Raw genomic sequence first — 19374 nt, 5'->3', positions numbered from 1 at the left:
GTGTTAACAGTTCAGAGCCAGGAGATTGCTTCAGATTCTGTGTCCCTCTTTCTCTCTCTGGCCCTCCTCTGCTCGCTCTTTGTCTCTGTCTCTTTCTCAAAATTAATAAACATTAAATGTAAAAAATTGAAAAAAGAAGAAATATTCAAAAATATAAGAGAAGAAAAAAACATCAGCATTAAAAATATCTGTCCTATCTATATTCATTCATATTTTAAAAAGTGTTTACCAACAATAACCAAAGTAAGGAAAGAGCCCAAATGTCCATCGACGGATGAATGGATAAAGGAGATGTGATATATATATACAATGGAGTAAAACATTGATGTGATAAAAATATACAATGGAGTATTACAAAACGTCGGAGACTCTTAAATAGGGAGAACGAACAGGGGGTTATTGGAGGGATTGTGGGAGGTGGGATGGGCTAAATGGGCAAGGAGCATTAAGGAATCTACTCCTGAAATCATGGTTGCACTATATGCTAATTAACTTGTCTGAAATTAAAAACAAAAAAAGTGCTTCACTGCATCTAATTTGATGAGAATTTCTTAAAATGTGAAAGTTGTTGTAGAGCATCACATATTTTCCTCTGACACCTATCAGTATTATCACCGGGACTTGTCTTCCTTAGTTTATAGTGTTAATTTGCAACCTAAACAGATAATGTTAATTGATTCCTCTATGCTGAACCGTCCTTGAATTCCTGCAGTAAAGTGCACTTCTTCCTAATATACTGCTTTTCTTTTTTATTTTTTTTGAGAGGCAGTGAGACTGGGTCCAGGTGAGCCAGGGGAAGGGGGCGGGGAGAGAGAAGCAGGGCTCACAGGAAGTTGGGCTGGAGCTCACTAACCATGAGATCATGACTTGAGCCCAAGTCAGAGGCTTAACCGGCTAAGCCATTCCGGAGCCCCTAACACATTCCTTTTCTAAGCAACCTTTTAAGATCTTAACAAATCTATGTTAATCAATGTGATTTGTCTGTAGTTTTGTTGAAGGGTTTAAAACAATTTCATTTGTAGTGTTTCTTTATTTTTGGGAGAGAGAGGCAAAGAGTGTAAGCGGGGGAGGGCAGAGAGAGAGGGAGACACAGAATGTGAAGCAGGCTCCAGGCTCTGAACTGTCAGCGCAGAGTCCCACGTGGGGATCAAACTTACCAACCATGAGATTATGACTTAAGCTGAAGTCGGAAGCTTAACTGACTGAGCCACCCAGGTGCCCGGGAGACAGGAACTTTAGCTGATTTCCTTGTAGGATCTCAGTTGGCTGAGCCTGTTAAAAATACACGAAAAACTTGTATCGCCTTGACAAAAACACTGCCATTGTATTCGTTGACAGAGTAAACACATACATTCTTAGGAGGTTATCAAATATTTTAAAGCCAACTCTGCAATGCCAAATTTGTATTTTCTTTCTGAAATCAAAATTCTAGAAGGGAACAACAGACAATTTGAACTGAAGAATTCTTTTGTAGCTAGCTTCTCAATAGTTACGGTTACACTCAGTAACTGGGCTCTGCCACGAATCTTCCTAAAATTTAGGTGCGGGGCCCATATGATTGTGTTTGGGAACTAGACTCTGAAGGGAAAATTCACTTATCCAGGGAGTTTACACGTGACTTCCACAAATGGGCTTCAGGGATCCAAGGTACGCATAGAAAATGTATGCACTCAAATCAAAGTGGGAGTATCATCTTCATGGTGAAAGAGTCTGAAAGGTCCTCATGTTATCAGGGATAAAGGTGAGAGCCAAGCTTCCTGTAACGACTTGATGGATTTGATTTCGTTAATGCTAATGCGATTCCCTTGCCTTGAAAAACAGAAGTCTCCAGGTGGAAATCTGTCTTCAGCCATTTCAAGGATGGAGAGCTTGCCATGCCAGGTGGGTTATGGCTTTTCCCCGGGAGTTAGAGGCAAATGGGACGAGCAGAAAACTATTATGCAGGTTGTAGAATACTTTGAGGGCCAAGAAGCATCCTGGAGATGCCTAGGGGAGTTTTGACCTTGGGCACGTGGAAATACTAGTGAGTCCATGTCGAGGGCATGCTTAACACGGAGGGGCCGTTGCATGAAGGAAAGATTAGTGTTGAACTACGGCACCACTTAACACTTGGGGGCTCTGGAGAATTACCTAGAATTGTAAAGGTGCTTGTGAGGAGTATGGGAGTATAACAATGGAGGCTGGATTCTCTGCAACTGTATTGGATTTTTCATGAGCCAAATACTGGGCCCAGAGTCACAGCGGGTGGCATCAGGGCAAAGCCATAGACTGTGGAATTGTCTCCAACTTGCCTTCAAGGACCTAACTGGCTACGAGTGTCCGGACTAAAACGTATCAGATACCATTTAAGTTTGTGGAGATTACAGCCTCAGTTTCAGTTCACCTTCCGGGTGACAGTATTCAGCCAAAAGACCCTCACAAATATCGCCTTTGGTTGTCCACCATGTCTAAGAAATCTATGTGCTCCACTGGGCTCAGAAGTCCCACCAAAATGAAAATCTTCTCCATTTTGTTTTCCAGAATCATTCAATGGAAATTCCCTTGAACATACGTCAAAGAGAGGAGATCTCCCATACAGGTATTCTTATGACAACACTGTCCTTCTCTTTAGAATTTGTGTGTGTTATTCCTTTAAGCTGTTGCCTTTAAGATCCTTAGTGTCTATCTATTGACCTTTCAACACTTCTCTGCTGGTTAGGCAAAGGAAGAACTCGATGCCAAGGACAAGACTATATGTTTAAATGTGAGAGCTTTTAGCCTTGTATGAAATGAAATCTTTACTTGTCTTTTACTCTAAGACCTGAGTGAATATATCGCTCTCAGATGATACCTGTATCCCGCAGGTTTTTTTTTCTTTTTTTTAATTGTTTATTTGTGTCGGGGTGGGTGGGGGGGTAGAGGGCAGGAGAGAGAGGGGGAGAGGAGAAACCAAACAAACTCCATGTTGTCAGTGCAGAGGTGGACGCGGGTTGGATCCCAAGAACTGTGAGATCATGACCTTCCTGGAAACCAAGAGTCAGATGCTTAATGACTGAGACACCCAGGGGCCCCTCTCTCTTCATTATCTAACTGTTTTCTGCTCTGTTTTCCATAGCACCCACCCATGGCTTAACTCTAATTCATGACGTAGGGGTATTACTGAGTGTTGTACAAGAAGAATATGTTTTGGGAAATCTAATTTCCCCGGAGTCTCCAAATTTCAGCATTTCTTTTCTGTATCATCAGATAAACCCGTTGTTGGCGATGAGTTTCTAGCCCAGTTTCTCCAAAACTATGAAATCGAAGATGAAATTAAAATGCTGTTGGAGATGCCAGCAAATGGAGAAAAAGAAATGACAGGAAAGGAAGATGTGTGTCAAGCTGCTTCACGAGGTTAGCTTGAGTCTCTAAGAGGTTTGGAAGGTGACTGGGGTGGGGCAAAAGTTAGGGATGAGACATCAGACACCAGATGTATTTTTGGTTTCTTGCATTTGCTTAGGACAGATTTCGGGATTTTAGCCTCTATCAGTTGGATTGTTCACGCACATAGTCACTCTTTCATGTATCTATTTCTACATGGGTGGATCTTAATCTCAAATATCCCCAGCTCTGGAAAACCTGACCTTCTTCATCTCCCGTTCAGAGCTATCTTTCTTTGAAGTGTCAGATTTGAAGCTGGATGATCAGGAGGCAGACAAAACATCGCTGGTTCCTGAGAGGGACCAGGATGGAATGTGGGAATCAAGAACAGAGAAGAAACTCAGGAAAACTCGCCACCATGGCCGGAAAAAGGTAAGGCCGATGGCAAGTCGTGCGGAAAATTCATGTCTCCAAAATGGCCATTTGTCTTGATGTCAGAGGTCTCCTTCCAAGGAGAATTGCCTCTAAGTTGGTAATATTAGGAAAGAAAAGGAGTCGTTTCAAATAGCTGAAATTTCCCCGAGTTGTACTCATCTGGAGAGTACAGCAACATGAACATTTTGCAGTGATGAAAACGTGAACAATGAAAGAATAGAGTTTTCAAAATTTTGAGTGAAGTAAGATTGAATAATACGTCCCATTTGATTGTCTTTTCCTTAAGGTAATCTCGCACCATAAAAAGAGGAGACAGTTTCTCAAAATGTTGTATGAAACAATGGAAGAAGTGAAGAGCTGTGTGAGTACTCCCAACCTGCTCCATGATCACTAAATTCTGTGTTTTTCCAACACCTTTATGTGTTTCTTTGCAGTTTATTTGGCTTGACCAGTGGCTGTGGGCTGAGATTCACACGGAAATGAAACCCATAAGACACAACAGTCTTTGTGTTGCCCAATTTATTTACTTTTTAAAAAATACATATATTGTTAAACTTTATTTATTTCTTTTGAGAGAGAGAGAGGGAGAGAGGCAACATGCCTGCTAAGGCATGAGTGGGGGAGGGGCAGAGAGAGAGAGAGAGAGAGAGAGAGAGAGAACCTCAAACAGTCTCCGTGTTGTCAGCCCAGAGCTGGACTTAGGGCTCGATCTCAAGAAGCATTAGGTCATGATGTGAGCTGAAACCAAGATTTGGGGGCTTAACCAACATAGCTCCCAGGCATCCCTGTCTGTCTGAGTGTTGTGATGCAAAGTCTTACAAATACTAATCTTATCTCTTGTGTTCATCTTGAGAATACCGTGAGAGTATATAGAACACAAGTGTCAGGTCACTGAAGAGAATATTTCTTTTCACACTTTGTTTCTGAAGTGTGGACTTTATCCAAGGCTCCAGCTGCCCACCACACCCCAGAAATGCAGAATTAATTTTAACTTGTTTTAAACCTTTCTTCCAGGAAGAACTTGTTTCCAATATGCTACATGCTCTGAAATGACCACTGCTTGTAGATCAGCCACGGGAAATATTCGTGGTTTTTCTTTCCTTGACTCAAGATTTCGGAGAGTGCAACACTGTGAATACGTGTTACTTTTGTCTACCTCGACCTGGGCTTACTTGTCACCAGCGGCATTAGAGGTCTGACCGCCACATCGAAATTTGAGAACTGATGTTTTAAAGGCAACTGCAATTGTGATAAGTGGAGAGTCCAATGAATACACAGTGTTGTTATAAGAAGTTGTACCAAAAGGTGTCTTGATGTTCAAAGATTATTATACCTGTAAATAAAATGTATTATTTTGATGTGTGGCTGGATTGTATTTGATTGCATTTTAGGTAGAATTGTTCATCTCTACTCCTATTGGTATTGATTAGTTTTCGCTGTTGGGGCCATATCTGGGTGTTTTGGCATTAAGCTGACTTGAAGAAATGAAGGCGAGTCCCTTGTTGGGATAACAGTTGAAATATTATTGTAAGTGCTCAGCTCTGTAAAGGTTAACTATGTAACTCAGGCAGGAAGCCATGTCTAGGTGACTCTATTTGTGAAGCATCTTGGTGATCTCTGGGTATGGAATCTGTTCTAGCTTTTGATTACCTTGTGTCAAGTGTAGCCATTTACTTTGTACTAGGAAGAGTCTACATTTGAAAAAAAAATTAACAAGTTTTTATTTTTGACTACAGAGAGAGAGCGAGAGAGCGAGAATAGGTGGGGGGAGGGGCAGAGAGAGAGGGAGACACAGAATTTGAAGTAGGCTCCAGGTTCTGAGGTGTCAGCACGGAGCCCGACTCGGGGCTCGAACTCACAAACCTGGAGATCATGACCTGAGCCGACTTAAGAGGCTTAACCGCCTCAGCCACCCAGGTCTCCCGGAAAAGTCTAGGTTTAGATTTCACTGCTCTTTTAAGTGCGATTGTCTATTTTATTTCTTCTTACTTTGATCTTTGTTAGGTCACTCTTGAAATTCTCGGAAGTTAGCTTTGTGTAAGATTCACAAAGATTTTGTGATTTCATTTAGTTTTGAGAGAGAGAGTGTGTGAGCAGGGGAGGGACAGAGAGAGAGGGAGACACAGGAACTGAAGCAGGCTCCAGGCTCTGAGCTGTCAGCACAGAGGGGGACCCGTGGCTCTAACTCATAAGCCGAGTGATGGTGACCTCAGCTCAAGTCAGACGCTGAACAGACTGAGCCTCCCATGTGCCCCTCTTAAGATGTTTAATTTCATAACATGTGGTATTGAGATAATTCTTTACAGTCTTTCTTCTATTAGCATATTTTAAATCAGACGTTGTCCTCACAGTGCTACTTTTCTTCTGTCCTGGTGGTGTGGTATGATGAGTCTTTATTTTCATTTCCTTTTAAATAGTTTGTATTCTTAGTTGTGTCAACCCTATCGTTAATTTGCATAACAGGGTTTCGATTTCTCTCTTTCTTTCTTGCTGTTGTTGAGTTGGAAATCAAGTCTTTCGTTCAGTTATGGTTTTCATTTCTCTCTCTCCTCATGTGGGAAGATGTCTTCTTCATGCAGTTCCATGGATCTCTGGGCAGTAGGATCTTTCTAGAGCCCACGTTTCAGAGTTTCTATTACCCCCTTTTAGTTACGTTAAAAATTTTTTAAAAAATGTTTATTTACTTTTGAGAGAGAGAGAGCGCGCGACAGAGAGAGCGTGCAACCAGGAGAAGGGCCAAGAGAGGGAGTCACAGATCTGAAGCAGGCTCCACGCCCCCAACTGACCGCACAGAGCCAGATGTGGGACTTGAACTCACCAACCGTGAGCTCTTGACCTGAGCCGAAGTCGGACGCTTAACCCACTGAGCCACCTAGGCACCCCCCCTGAATCCTACTTCTGATCCAGGGAATATTGACCTATAAAAGAAGCTCCAAACTCAAAACAGATGACTTTGTTTGGGAATAAGGGAGGAATTGCAATTTGAAACGGGCAAAGTGAGGCAAGCTACAGGTGGGTGAGTTGAGGGCGTGGCAGAGGCTGTGTTAATGAGCTGGGAATCCAAAGAGGGGAGAGGCACTCAGAATCTGCTAGAATAAAAACAGAGAGCAGCTTTGAAAACTCCCCCAGCGGACAAAAGCAATCCAATCATCCAAATGCAGTTCACTTGGGCTTCTTTGGTGAGACCCACCTGATCGCGGTTGGTTCTTGTTCACGTGTCCGGACACTGTAGGTGAAACAGCACATCACAAGGGTCACACAAGGTAACCCCTGACCACATCCCTGTCATTTCAGATGATGTCAATGTTATCAGTTTTCTGTAAATCGGGCACTTATGGAAAATCAGCCCCGTAGTTCTTACACGTTGTTTTCCTAAGTGCAGAGCACGTACGCAGGAGATATTTCCTTTTGGATCCTCTGGGTCCATTTGAGGTTGAACATCTTTCACAAAGTTGCAAAGGACACAAAAAGAAAGAGACAAAGGTGAGGGAAAAAAAGTGGATATAATGATACACAAAACAGGCAGGTGACAATTTTAAATACATAAAATCGATGCTTTCAGGGACACCTGGGTGGCTCAGTCGATTGAGTGTCAGACTATGGGTTTTGGCTCAGGTATGACCCCACCTTCTGGTGAGTTAGAGCCCCACATCGGGCTCTGTGGGGGCAGCACACAGCCTGCTTGTGATTCTCTCTGTCTCCCTCTCTCTCTGCCCCTCCCTGACTTGGGAATATCTCTATCTCTATAAATAAATAAATAAATAAATAAATAAATAAATAAATAAATAAATAAACTTAAAAATAAAATAAAAGAACAGGCTCCTTGGTGGCTAAGTCGGTTGAGCGACTGACTTTGACTCAGGTCACGCTCTTGCGGTCCATGAGTTCGTGCCCCGCATCGGGTTCTGTGCTGACAGTTTGGAACCTGCAGCCTGCTTGGAATTCTGTGTCTCCCTCTCTCTCTGCCCCTCCTCCATTCGCACTCTGTGTCTCTCTGTCATTTGGATATAAATAAGTGTTAAAAAAAATAATAAGTAAAATAAAATAGGTGCTTTCAAATCTCGTGAGACCGGAAATTTTACTGCAGTTTCTCCAGGAAATATGTAGCATGAAACAGACGAGTTTGGGAAAAAAAAAAAGGTTAAGTAAAAGACTACTAGCAATTCACGATTTCCTTCCACTGAATGCACAGATGGTGATGATGTGTTCTAAACAGATACAGAAGCCCCATCTACCTGACAGGAGCCTGAAAGAGACTTTATTCTTGCCTCCTTTCCTCTCCCTTGTTTAGAGATGTTGGGTCCTGTTAAAGCATCATATGGAACAGTTAGTTGTCCCTGAACTGTGGACGCTGTCCATTGCATTTAATCCTTTATCACTGCGTTGAAAAGCAGTCTTCGCAAAGGCCAGGGACAGCAGGGCTTGAGGAAATAGGGAAGGAGGGATGCGTCAGAGTATCAGAGAAAGTTTTAATCTATTTTGATGTGTGACAAACACGTGCATCAGAAGGTGGATTTAAGTTTTGTTACGTTCTTGTATTTCAAAGGATTCGAGAAACAGGCAGTGGGACTAAGGTATCAACCGATTTTAGCAGAGCATATCCGCCAAGAGCAGTGCTCTTCAACAATTGTGACTATGACCACAGTAAGAAACGCATTTTACGCACATATGCATGAGTATGTACATACAACTGAAAACAGCCTTGGCCAAGCAGGAGTTACACAGTTACAGGCAATGCACAGGACATTTCGAGTTGTGATTTTCTAAAGTGATATCAGGCTCTGTTAATACGTTGTGATCTTTAGTTTAACAAACACTGCCTTCGATGAAAGATTTGAGGTAGACCACTAGGAATTGAGGTAAGTGCTAATGACAACAAAGTGACTGGTAAATATTGCTCCTTGAAGGGCATTCAACCTATACATATGTATGTCAAATGCAATAAGCCAAGGGAAATCTACATGCCTCTCAGCCCGGGAGTCTGGCAAGAATCCTACCCATTTGAAGATGAATAAAAATATTTTAAAACGGGGAGTAAGAAAAAGAAACAGTATTAAATATGAAGAAGGAGGATCACACACTTAAAAAAGAGCTCAGTTTATTAAATGATGTACTAAAAATATTGGACAGAATGTTAAACCGAAAACTGCTCATCGTCAAGAGAGCAAAACGCAAAGATATGATCTCCATTGGACTGGGACCAAAGGCTTGGAAAGAACAGACCATGGCTCTAGAAAAAGTAGATAAAGGAGCACCTGAGTGTTTCAGTCTGTTAAACATCTGCCTTCTGCTCTGGTCATGATATCGCGGTTCATGAGTTCAAGCCCCACGTGAGGTTCTGTGCTAACAGCTCAGAGCCAGGAGATTGCTTCAGATTCTGTGTCCCTCTTTCTCTCTCTGGCCCTCCTCTGCTTGCTCATTGTCTCTGTCTCTTTCTCAAAATAAATAAACATTAAATGTAAAGAATTAAAAAAAAGAAGAAATACTGAAAAATATAAGAGAAGAAAAAAACATCAGCGTTAAAATACCTGTCCTATCTATATTCATTCATATTTTAAAAAGGGTTTACCAACAATAGCCAAAGTAAGGAAAGAGCCCAAATGTCCATCGACGGATGAATGGATAAAGGAGATGTGATATATATATATATATATATATATATATATACACACACACAATGGAGTAATACATTGATGTGATAAATATATACAATGGAGTATTACAAAACGTCGGAGACTCTTAAATAGGGAGAACGAACAGGGGGTTATTGGAGGGATTGTGGGAGGTGGGATGGGCTAAATGGGCAAGGAGCATTAAGGAATCTACTCCTGAAATCATGGTTGCACTATATGCTAATTAACTTGTCTGAAATTAAAAACAAAAAAAGTGCTTCACTGCATCTAATTTGATGAGAATTTCTTAAAATGTGAAAGTTGTTGTAGAGCATCACATATTTTCCTCTGACACCTATCAGTATTATCACCGGGACTTGTCTTCCTTAGTTTATAGTGTTAATTTGCAACCTAAACAGATAATGTTAATTGATTCCTCTATGCTGAACCGTCCTTGAATTCCTGCAGTAAAGTGCACTTCTTCCTAATATACTGCTTTTCTTTTTTATTTTTTTTGAGAGGGAGTGAGACTGGGTCCAGGTGAGCCAGGGGAAGGGGGCGGGGAGAGAGAAGCAGGGCTCACAGGAAGTTGGGCTGGAGCTCACTAACCATGAGATCATGACTTGAGCCCAAGTCAGAGGCTTAACCGGCTAAGCCATTCCGGAGCCCCTAACACATTCCTTTTCTAAGCAACCTTTTAAGATCTTAACAAATCTATGTTAATCAATGTGATTTGTCTGTAGTTTTGTTGAAGGGTTTAAAACAATTTCATTTGTAGTGTTTCTTTATTTTTGGGAGAGAGAGGCAAAGAGTGTAAGCGGGGGAGGGCAGAGAGAGAGGGAGACACAGAATGTGAAGCAGGCTCCAGGCTCTGAACTGTCAGCGCAGAGTCCCACGTGGGGATCAAACTTACCAACCATGAGATTATGACTTAAGCTGAAGTCGGAAGCTTAACTGACTGAGCCACCCAGGTGCCCGGGAGACAGGAACTTTAGCTGATTTCCTTGTAGGATCTCAGTTGGCTGAGCCTGTTAAAAATACACGAAAAACTTGTATCGCCTTGACAAAAACACTGCCATTGTATTCGTTGACAGAGTAAACACATACATTCTTAGGAGGTTATCAAATATTTTAAAGCCAACTCTGCAATGCCAAATTTGTATTTTCTTTCTGAAATCAAAATTCTAGAAGGGAACAACAGACAATTTGAACTGAAGAATTCTTTTGTAGCTAGCTTCTCAATAGTTACGGTTACACTCAGTCTTCCTGGGCTCTGCCACGAATCTTCCTAAAATTTAGGTGCGGGGCCCATATGATTGTGTTTGGGAACTAGACTCTGAAGGGAAAATTCACTTATCCAGGGAGTTTACACGTGACTTCCACAAATGGGCTTCAGGGATCCAAGGTACGCATAGAAAATGTATGCACTCAAATCAAAGTGGGAGTATCATCTTCATGGTGAAAGAGTCTGAAAGGTCCTCATGTTATCAGGGATAAAGGTGAGAGCCAAGCTTCCTGTAACGACTTGATGGATTTGATTTCGTTAATGCTAATGCGATTCCCTTGCCTTGAAAAACAGAAGTCTCCAGGTGGAAATCTGTCTTCAGCCATTTCAAGGATGGAGAGCTTGCCATGCCAGGTGGGTTATGGCTTTTCCCCGGGAGTTAGAGGCAAATGGGACGAGCAGAAAACTATTATGCAGGTTGTAGAATACTTTGAGGGCCAAGAAGCATCCTGGAGATGCCTAGGGGAGTTTTGACCTTGGGCACGTGGAAATACTAGTGAGTCCATGTCGAGGGCATGCTTAACACGGAGGGGCCGTTGCATGAAGGAAAGATTAGTGTTGAACTACGGCACCACTTAACACTTGGGGGCTCTGGAGAATTACCTAGAATTGTAAAGGTGCTTGTGAGGAGTATGGGAGTATAACAATGGAGGCTGGATTCTCTGCAACTGTATTGGATTTTTCATGAGCCAAATACTGGGCCCAGAGTCACAGCGGGTGGCATCAGGGCAAAGCCATAGACTGTGGAATTGTCTCCAACTTGCCTTCAAGGACCTAACTGGCTACGAGTGTCCGGACTAAAACGTATCAGATACCATTTAAGTTTGTGGAGATTACAGCCTCAGTTTCAGTTCACCTTCCGGGTGACAGTATTCAGCCAAAAGACCCTCACAAATATCGCCTTTGGTTGTCCACCATGTCTAAGAAATCTATGTGCTCCACTGGGCTCAGAAGTCCCACCAAAATGAAAATCTTCTCCATTTTGTTTTCCAGAATCATTCAATGGAAATTCCCTTGAACATACGTCAAAGAGAGGAGATCTCCCATACAGGTATTCTTATGACAACACTGTCCTTCTCTTTAGAATTTGTGTGTGTTATTCCTTTAAGCTGTTGCCTTTAAGATCCTTAGTGTCTATCTATTGACCTTTCAACACTTCTCTGCTGGTTAGGCAAAGGAAGAACTCGATGCCAAGGACAAGACTATATGTTTAAATGTGAGAGCTTTTAGCCTTGTATGAAATGAAATCTTTACTTGTCTTTTACTCTAAGACCTGAGTGAATATATCGCTCTCAGATGATACCTGTATCCCTCAGGTTTTTTTTTTAATTGTTTATTTGTGTTGGGGTGGGCAGGGGGGGAGAGGGCGGGAGAGAGAGGGAGGGAGAAAAAACCAAACTCCATGTTGTCAGTGCAGAGGTGGACGCGGGTTGGATCCCAAGAACTGTGAGATCATGACCTTCCTGGAAACCAAGAGTCAGATGCTTAATGACTGAGACACCCAGGGGCCCCTCTCTCTTCATTATCTAACTGTTTTCTGCTCTGTTTTCCATAGCACCCACCCATGGCTTAACTCTAATTCATGACGTAGGGGTATTACTGAGTGTTGTACAAGAAGAATATGTTTTGGGAAATCTAATTTCCCCGGAGTCTCCAAATTTCAGCATTTCTTTTCTGTATCATCAGATAAACCCGTTGTTGGCGATGAGTTTCTAGCCCAGTTTCTCCAAAACTATGAAATCGAAGATGAAATTAAAATGCTGTTGGAGATGCCAGCAAATGGAGAAAAAGAAATGACAGGAAAGGAAGATGTGTGTCAAGCTGCTTCACGAGGTTAGCTTGAGTCTCTAAGAGGTTTGGAAGGTGACTGGGGTGGGGCAAAAGTTAGGGATGAGACATCAGACACCAGATGTATTTTTGGTTTCTTGCATTTGCTTAGGACAGATTTCGGGATTTTAGCCTCTATCAGTTGGATTGTTCACGCACATAGTCACTCTTTCATGTATCTATTTCTACATGGGTGGATCTTAATCTCAAATATCCCCAGCTCTGGAAAACCTGACCTTCTTCATCTCCCGTTCAGAGCTATCTTTCTTTGAAGTGTCAGATTTGAAGCTGGATGATCAGGAGGCAGACAAAACATCGCTGGTTCCTGAGAGGGACCAGGATGGAATGTGGGAATCAAGAACAGAGAAGAAACTCAGGAAAACTCGCCACCATGGCCGGAAAAAGGTAAGGCCGATGGCAAGTCGTGCGGAAAATTCATGTCTCCAAAATGGCCATTTGTCTTGATGTCAGAGGTCTCCTTCCAAGGAGAATTGCCTCTAAGTTGGTAATATTAGGAAAGAAAAGGAGTCGTTTCAAATAGCTGAAATTTCCCCGAGTTGTACTCATCTGGAGAGTACAGCAACATGAACATTTTGCAGTGATGAAAACGTGAACAATGAAAGAATAGAGTTTTCAAAATTTTGAGTGAAGTAAGATTGAATAATACGTCCCATTTGATTGTCTTTTCCTTAAGGTAATCTCGCACCATAAAAAGAGGAGACAGTTTCTCAAAATGTTGTATGAAACAATGGAAGAAGTGAAGAGCTGTGTGAGTACTCCCAACCTGCTCCATGATCACTAAATTCTGTGTTTTTCCAACACCTTTATGTGTTTCTTTGCAGTTTATTTGGCTTGACCAGTGGCTGTGGGCTGAGATTCACACGGAAATGAAACCCATAAGACACAACAGTCTTTGTGTTGCCCAATTTATTTACTTTTTAAAAAATACATATATTGTTAAACTTTATTTATTTCTTTTGAGAGAGAGAGAGGGAGAGAGGCAACATGCCTGCTAAGGCATGAGTGGGGGAGGGGCAGAGAGAGAGAGAGAGAGAGAGAGAGAGAGAGAACCTCAAACAGTCTCCGTGTTGTCAGCCCAGAGCTGGACTTAGGGCTCGATCTCAAGAAGCATTAGGTCATGATGTGAGCTGAAACCAAGATTTGGGGGCTTAACCAACATAGCTCCCAGGCATCCCTGTCTGTCTGAGTGTTGTGATGCAAAGTCTTACAAATACTAATCTTATCTCTTGTGTTCATCTTGAGAATACCGTGAGAGTATATAGAACACAAGTGTCAGGTCACTGAAGAGAATATTTCTTTTCACACTTTGTTTCTGAAGTGTGGACTTTATCCAAGGCTCCAGCTGCCCACCACACCCCAGAAATGCAGAATTAATTTTAACTTGTTTTAAACCTTTCTTCCAGGAAGAACTTGTTTCCAATATGCTACATGCTCTGAAATGACCACTGCTTGTAGATCAGCCACGGGAAATATTCGTGGTTTTTCTTTCCTTGACTCAAGATTTCGGAGAGTGCAACACTGTGAATACGTGTTACTTTTGTCTACCTCGACCTGGGCTTACTTGTCACCAGCGGCATTAGAGGTCTGACCGCCACATCGAAATTTGAGAACTGATGTTTTAAAGGCAACTGCAATTGTGATAAGTGGAGAGTCCAATGAATACACAGTGTTGTTATAAGAAGTTGTACCAAAAGGTGTCTTGATGTTCAAAGATTATTATACCTGTAAATAAAATGTATTATTTTGATGTGTGGCTGGATTGTATTTGATTGCATTTTAGGTAGAATTGTTCATCTCTACTCCTATTGGTATTGATTAGTTTTCGCTGTTGGGGCCATATCTGGGTGTTTTGGCATTAAGCTGACTTGAAGAAATGAAGGCGAGTCCCTTGTTGGGATAACAGTTGAAATATTATTGTAAGTGCTCAGCTCTGTAAAGGTTAACTATGTAACTCAGGCAGGAAGCCATGTCTAGGTGACTCTATTTGTGAAGCATCTTGGTGATCTCTGGGTATGGAATCTGTTCTAGCTTTTGATTACCTTGTGTCAAGTGTAGCCATTTACTTTGTACTAGGAAGAGTCTACATTTGAAAAAAAAATTAACAAGTTTTTATTTTTGACTACAGAGAGAGAGCGAGAGAGCGAGAATAGGTGGGGGGAGGGGCAGAGAGAGAGGGAGACACAGAATTTGAAGTAGGCTCCAGGTTCTGAGGTGTCAGCACGGAGCCCGACTCGGGGCTCGAACTCACAAACCTGGAGATCATGACCTGAGCCGACTTAAGAGGCTTAACCGCCTCAGCCACCCAGGTCTCCCGGAAAAGTCTAGGTTTAGATTTCACTGCTCTTTTAAGTGCGATTGTCTATTTTATTTCTTCTTACTTTGATCTTTGTTAGGTCACTCTTGAAATTCTCGGAAGTTAGCTTTGTGTAAGATTCACAAAGATTTTGTGATTTCATTTAGTTTTGAGAGAGAGAGAGTGTGAGCAGGGGAGGGACAGAGAGAGAGGGAGACACAGGAACTGAAGCAGGCTCCAGGCTCTGAGCTGTCAGCACAGAGGGGGACCCGTGGCTCTAACTCATAAGCCGAGTGATGGTGACCTCAGCTCAAGTCAGACGCTGAACAGACTGAGCCTCCCATGTGCCCCTCTTAAGATGTTTAATTTCATAACATGTGGTATTGAGATAATTCTTTACAGTCTTTCTTCTATTAGCATATTTTAAATCAGACGTTGTCCTCACAGTGCTACTTTTCTTCTGTCCTGGTGGTGTGGTATGATTAGTCTTTAATTTCATTTCCTTTTAAATAGTTTGTATTCTTAGTTGTGTCAACCCTATCGTTAATTTGCATAACAGGGTTTCGATTTCTCTCTTTCTTTCTTGCTGTTGTTGAGTTGGAAATCAAGTCTTTCGTTCAGTTATGGTTTTCATTTCTCTCTCTCCTCATGTGGGAAGATGTCTTCTTCATGCAGTTCCATGGATCTCTGGGCAGTAGGATCTTTCTAGAGCCCACGTTTCAGAGTTTCTATTACCCCCTTTTAGTTACGTTAAAAATTTTTTAAAAAATGTTTATTTACTTTTGAGAGAGAGAGAGCGCGCGACAGAGAGAGCGTGCAACCAGGAGAAGGGCCAAGAGAGGGAGTCACAGATCTGAAGCAGGCTCCACGCCCCCAACTGACCGCACAGAGCCAGATGTGGGACTTGAACTCACCAACCGTGAGCTCTTGACCTGAGCCGAAGTCGGACGCTTAACCCACTGAGCCACCTAGGCACCCCCCCTGAATCCTACTTCTGATCCAGGGAATATTGACCTATAAAAGAAGCTCCAAACTCAAAACAGATGACTTTGTTTGGGAATAAGGGAGGAATTGCAATTTGAAACGGGCAAAGTGAGGCAAGCTACAGGTGGGTGAGTTGAGGGCGTGGCAGAGGCTGCGTTAATGAGCTGGGAATCCAAAGAGGGGAGAGGCACTCAGAATCTGCTAGAATAAAAACAGAGAGCAGCTTTGAAAACTCCCCCAGCGGACAAAAGCAATCCAATCATCCAAATGCAGTTCACTTGGGCTTCTTTGGTGAGACCCACCTGATCGCGGTTGGTTCTTGTTCACGTGTCCGGACACTGTAGGTGAAACAGCACATCACAAGGGTCACACAAGGTAACCCCTGACCACATCCCTGTCATTTCAGATGATGTCAATGTTATCAGTTTTCTGTAAATCGGGCACTTATGGAAAATCAGCCCCGTAGTTCTTACACGTTGTTTTCCTAAGTGCAGAGCACGTACGCAGGAGATATTTCCTTTTGGATCCTCTGGGTCCATTTGAGGTTGAACATCTTTCACAAAGTTGCAAAGGACACAAAAAGAAAGAGACAAAGGTGAGGGAAAAAAAGTGGATATAATGATACACAAAACAGGCAGGTGACAATTTTAAATACATAAAATCGATGCTTTCAGGGACACCTGGGTGGCTCAGTCGATTGAGTGTCAGACTATGGGTTTTGGCTCAGGTATGACCCCACCTTCTGGTGAGTTAGAGCCCCACATCGGGCTCTGTGGGGGCAGCACACAGCCTGCTTGTGATTCTCTCTGTCTCCCTCTCTCTCTGCCCCTCCCTGACTTGGGAATATCTCTATCTCTATAAATAAATAAATAAATAAATAAATAAATAAATAAATAAACTTAAAAATAAAATAAAAGAACAGGCTCCTTGGTGGCTAAGTCGGTTGAGCGACTGACTTTGACTCAGGTCACACTCTTGCGGTCCATGAGTTCGTGCCCCGCATCGGGTTCTGTGCTGACAGTTTGGAACCTGCAGCCTGCTTGGAATTCTGTGTCTCCCTCTCTCTCTGCCCCTCCTCCATTCGCACTCTGTGTCTCTCTGTCATTTGGATATAAATAAGTGTTAAAAAAAATAATAAGTAAAATAAAATAGGTGCTTTCAAATCTCGTGAGACCGGAAATTTTACTGCAGTTTCTCCAGGAAATATGTAGCATGAAACAGACGAGTTTGGGAAAAAAAAAAAAGGTTAAGTAAAAGACTACTAGCAATTCACGATTTCCTTCCACTGAATGCACAGATGGTGATGATGTGTTCTAAACAGATACAGAAGCTCCATCTACCTGACAGGAGCCTGAAAGAGACTTTATTCTTGCCTCCTTTCCTCTCCCTTGTTTAGAGATGTTGGGTCCTGTTAAAGCATCATATGGAACAGTTAGTTGTCCCTGAACTGTGGACGCTGTCCATTGCATTTAATCCTTTATCACTGCGTTGAAAAGCAGTCTTCGCAAAGGCCAGGGACAGCAGGGCTTGAGGAAATAGGGAAGGAGGGATGCGTCAGAGTATCAGAGAAAGTTTTAATCTATTTTGATGTGTGACAAACACGTGCATCAGAAGGTGGATTTAAGTTTTGTTACGTTCTTGTATTTCAAAGGATTCGAGAAACAGGCAGTGGGACTAAGGTATCAACCGATTTTAGCAGAGCATATCCGCCAAGAGCAGTGCTCTTCAACAATTGTGACTATGACCACAGTAAGAAACGCATTTTACGCACATATGCATGAGTATGTACATACAACTGAAAACAGCCTTGGCCAAGCAGGAGTTACACGGTTACAGGCAATGCACAGGACATTTCGAGTTGTGATTTTCTAAAGTGATATCAGGCTCTGTTAATACGTTGTGATCTTTAGTTTAACAAACACTGCCTTCGATGAAAGATTTGAGGTAGACCACTAGGAATTGAGGTAAGTGCTAATGACAACAAAGTGACTGGTAAATATTGCTCCTTGAAGGGCATTCAACCTATACATATGTATGTCAAATGCAATAAGCCAAGGGAAATCTACATGCCTCTCAGCCCGGGAGTCTGGCAAGAATCCTACCCATTTGAAGATGAATAAAAATATTTTAAAACGGGGAGTAAGAAAAAGAAACAGTATTAAATATGAAGAAGGAGGATCACACACTTAAAAAAGAGCTCAGTTTATTAAATGATGTACTAAAAATATTGGACAGAATGTTAAACCGAAAACTGCTCATCGTCAAGAGAGCAAAACGCAAAGATATGATCTCCATTGGACTGGGACCAAAGGCTTGGAAAGAACAGACCATGGCTCTAGAAAAAGTAGATAAAGGAGCACCTGAGTGTTTCAGTCTGTTAAACATCTGCCTTCTGCTCTGGTCATGATATCGCGGTTCATGAGTTCAAGCCCCACGTGAGGTTCTGTGCTAACAGCTCAGAGCCAGGAGATTGCTTCAGATTCTGTGTCCCTCTTTCTCTCTCTGGCCCTCCTCTGCTTGCTCATTGTCTCTGTCTCTTTCTCAAAATAAATAAACATTAAATGTAAAGAATTAAAAAAAAGAAGAAATACTGAAAAATATAAGAGAAGAAAAAAACATCAGCGTTAAAATACCTGTCCTATCTATATTCATTCATATTTTAAAAAGGGTTTACCAACAATAGCCAAAGTAAGGAAAGAGCCCAAATGTCCATCGACGGATGAATGGATAAAGGAGATGTGATATATATATATATATATATATATATATATATATACACACACAATGGAGTAATACATTGATGTGATAAATATATACAATGGAGTATTACAAAACGTCGGAGACTCTTAAATAGGGAGAACGAACAGGGGGTTATTGGAGGGATTGTGGGAGGTGGGATGGGCTAAATGGGCAAGGAGCATTAAGGAATCTACTCCTGAAATCATGGTTGCACTATATGCTAATTAACTTGTCTGAAATTAAAAACAAAAAAAGTGCTTCACTGCATCTAATTTGATGAGAATTTCTTAAAATGTGAAAGTTGTTGTAGAGCATCACATATTTTCCTCTGACACCTATCAGTATTATCACCGGGACTTGTCTTCCTTAGTTTATAGTGTTAATTTGCAACCTAAACAGATAATGTTAATTGATTCCTCTATGCTGAACCGTCCTTGAATTCCTGCAGTAAAGTGCACTTCTTCCTAATATACTGCTTTTCTTTTTTATTTTTTTTGAGAGGGAGTGAGACTGGGTCCAGGTGAGCCAGGGGAAGGGGGCGGGGAGAGAGAAGCAGGGCTCACAGGAAGTTGGGCTGGAGCTCACTAACCATGAGATCATGACTTGAGCCCAAGTCAGAGGCTTAACCGGCTAAGCCATTCCGGAGCCCCTAACACATTCCTTTTCTAAGCAACCTTTTAAGATCTTAACAAATCTATGTTAATCAATGTGATTTGTCTGTAGTTTTGTTGAAGGGTTTAAAACAATTTCATTTGTAGTGTTTCTTTATTTTTGGGAGAGAGAGGCAAAGAGTGTAAGCGGGGGAGGGCAGAGAGAGAGGGAGACACAGAATGTGAAGC

General features: G+C 42.0%; 2 long non-coding RNA genes across 2 annotated transcripts; both read left to right on the top strand.

The window, feature by feature from the left end:
- The first annotated feature begins 3423 nt into the window (after nucleotides 1-3423).
- Nucleotides 3424-4831, top strand: LOC131484059 (uncharacterized). The gene is made up of 3 exons (XR_009247995.1): nucleotides 3424-3771; nucleotides 4061-4135; nucleotides 4789-4831. It is a non-coding gene; the product is annotated as an uncharacterized LOC131484059 (long non-coding RNA).
- A 7724-nt stretch (nucleotides 4832-12555) lies between these two features.
- Nucleotides 12556-13965, top strand: LOC131484058 (uncharacterized). Its single transcript, XR_009247994.1, has 3 exons — nucleotides 12556-12903; nucleotides 13193-13267; nucleotides 13923-13965. It is a non-coding gene; the product is annotated as an uncharacterized LOC131484058 (long non-coding RNA).
- Nucleotides 13966-19374: the final 5409 nt, after the last annotated feature.

This window comes from Neofelis nebulosa, chromosome 8 (assembly GCF_028018385.1).
Source record: "Neofelis nebulosa isolate mNeoNeb1 chromosome 8, mNeoNeb1.pri, whole genome shotgun sequence".
In the NCBI taxonomy this organism is placed as follows: domain Eukaryota; kingdom Metazoa; phylum Chordata; class Mammalia; order Carnivora; family Felidae; genus Neofelis; species Neofelis nebulosa.
Note: the sequence above shows the minus strand (reverse complement) of the source record. Positions and strands in the feature narration are given on the sequence as shown.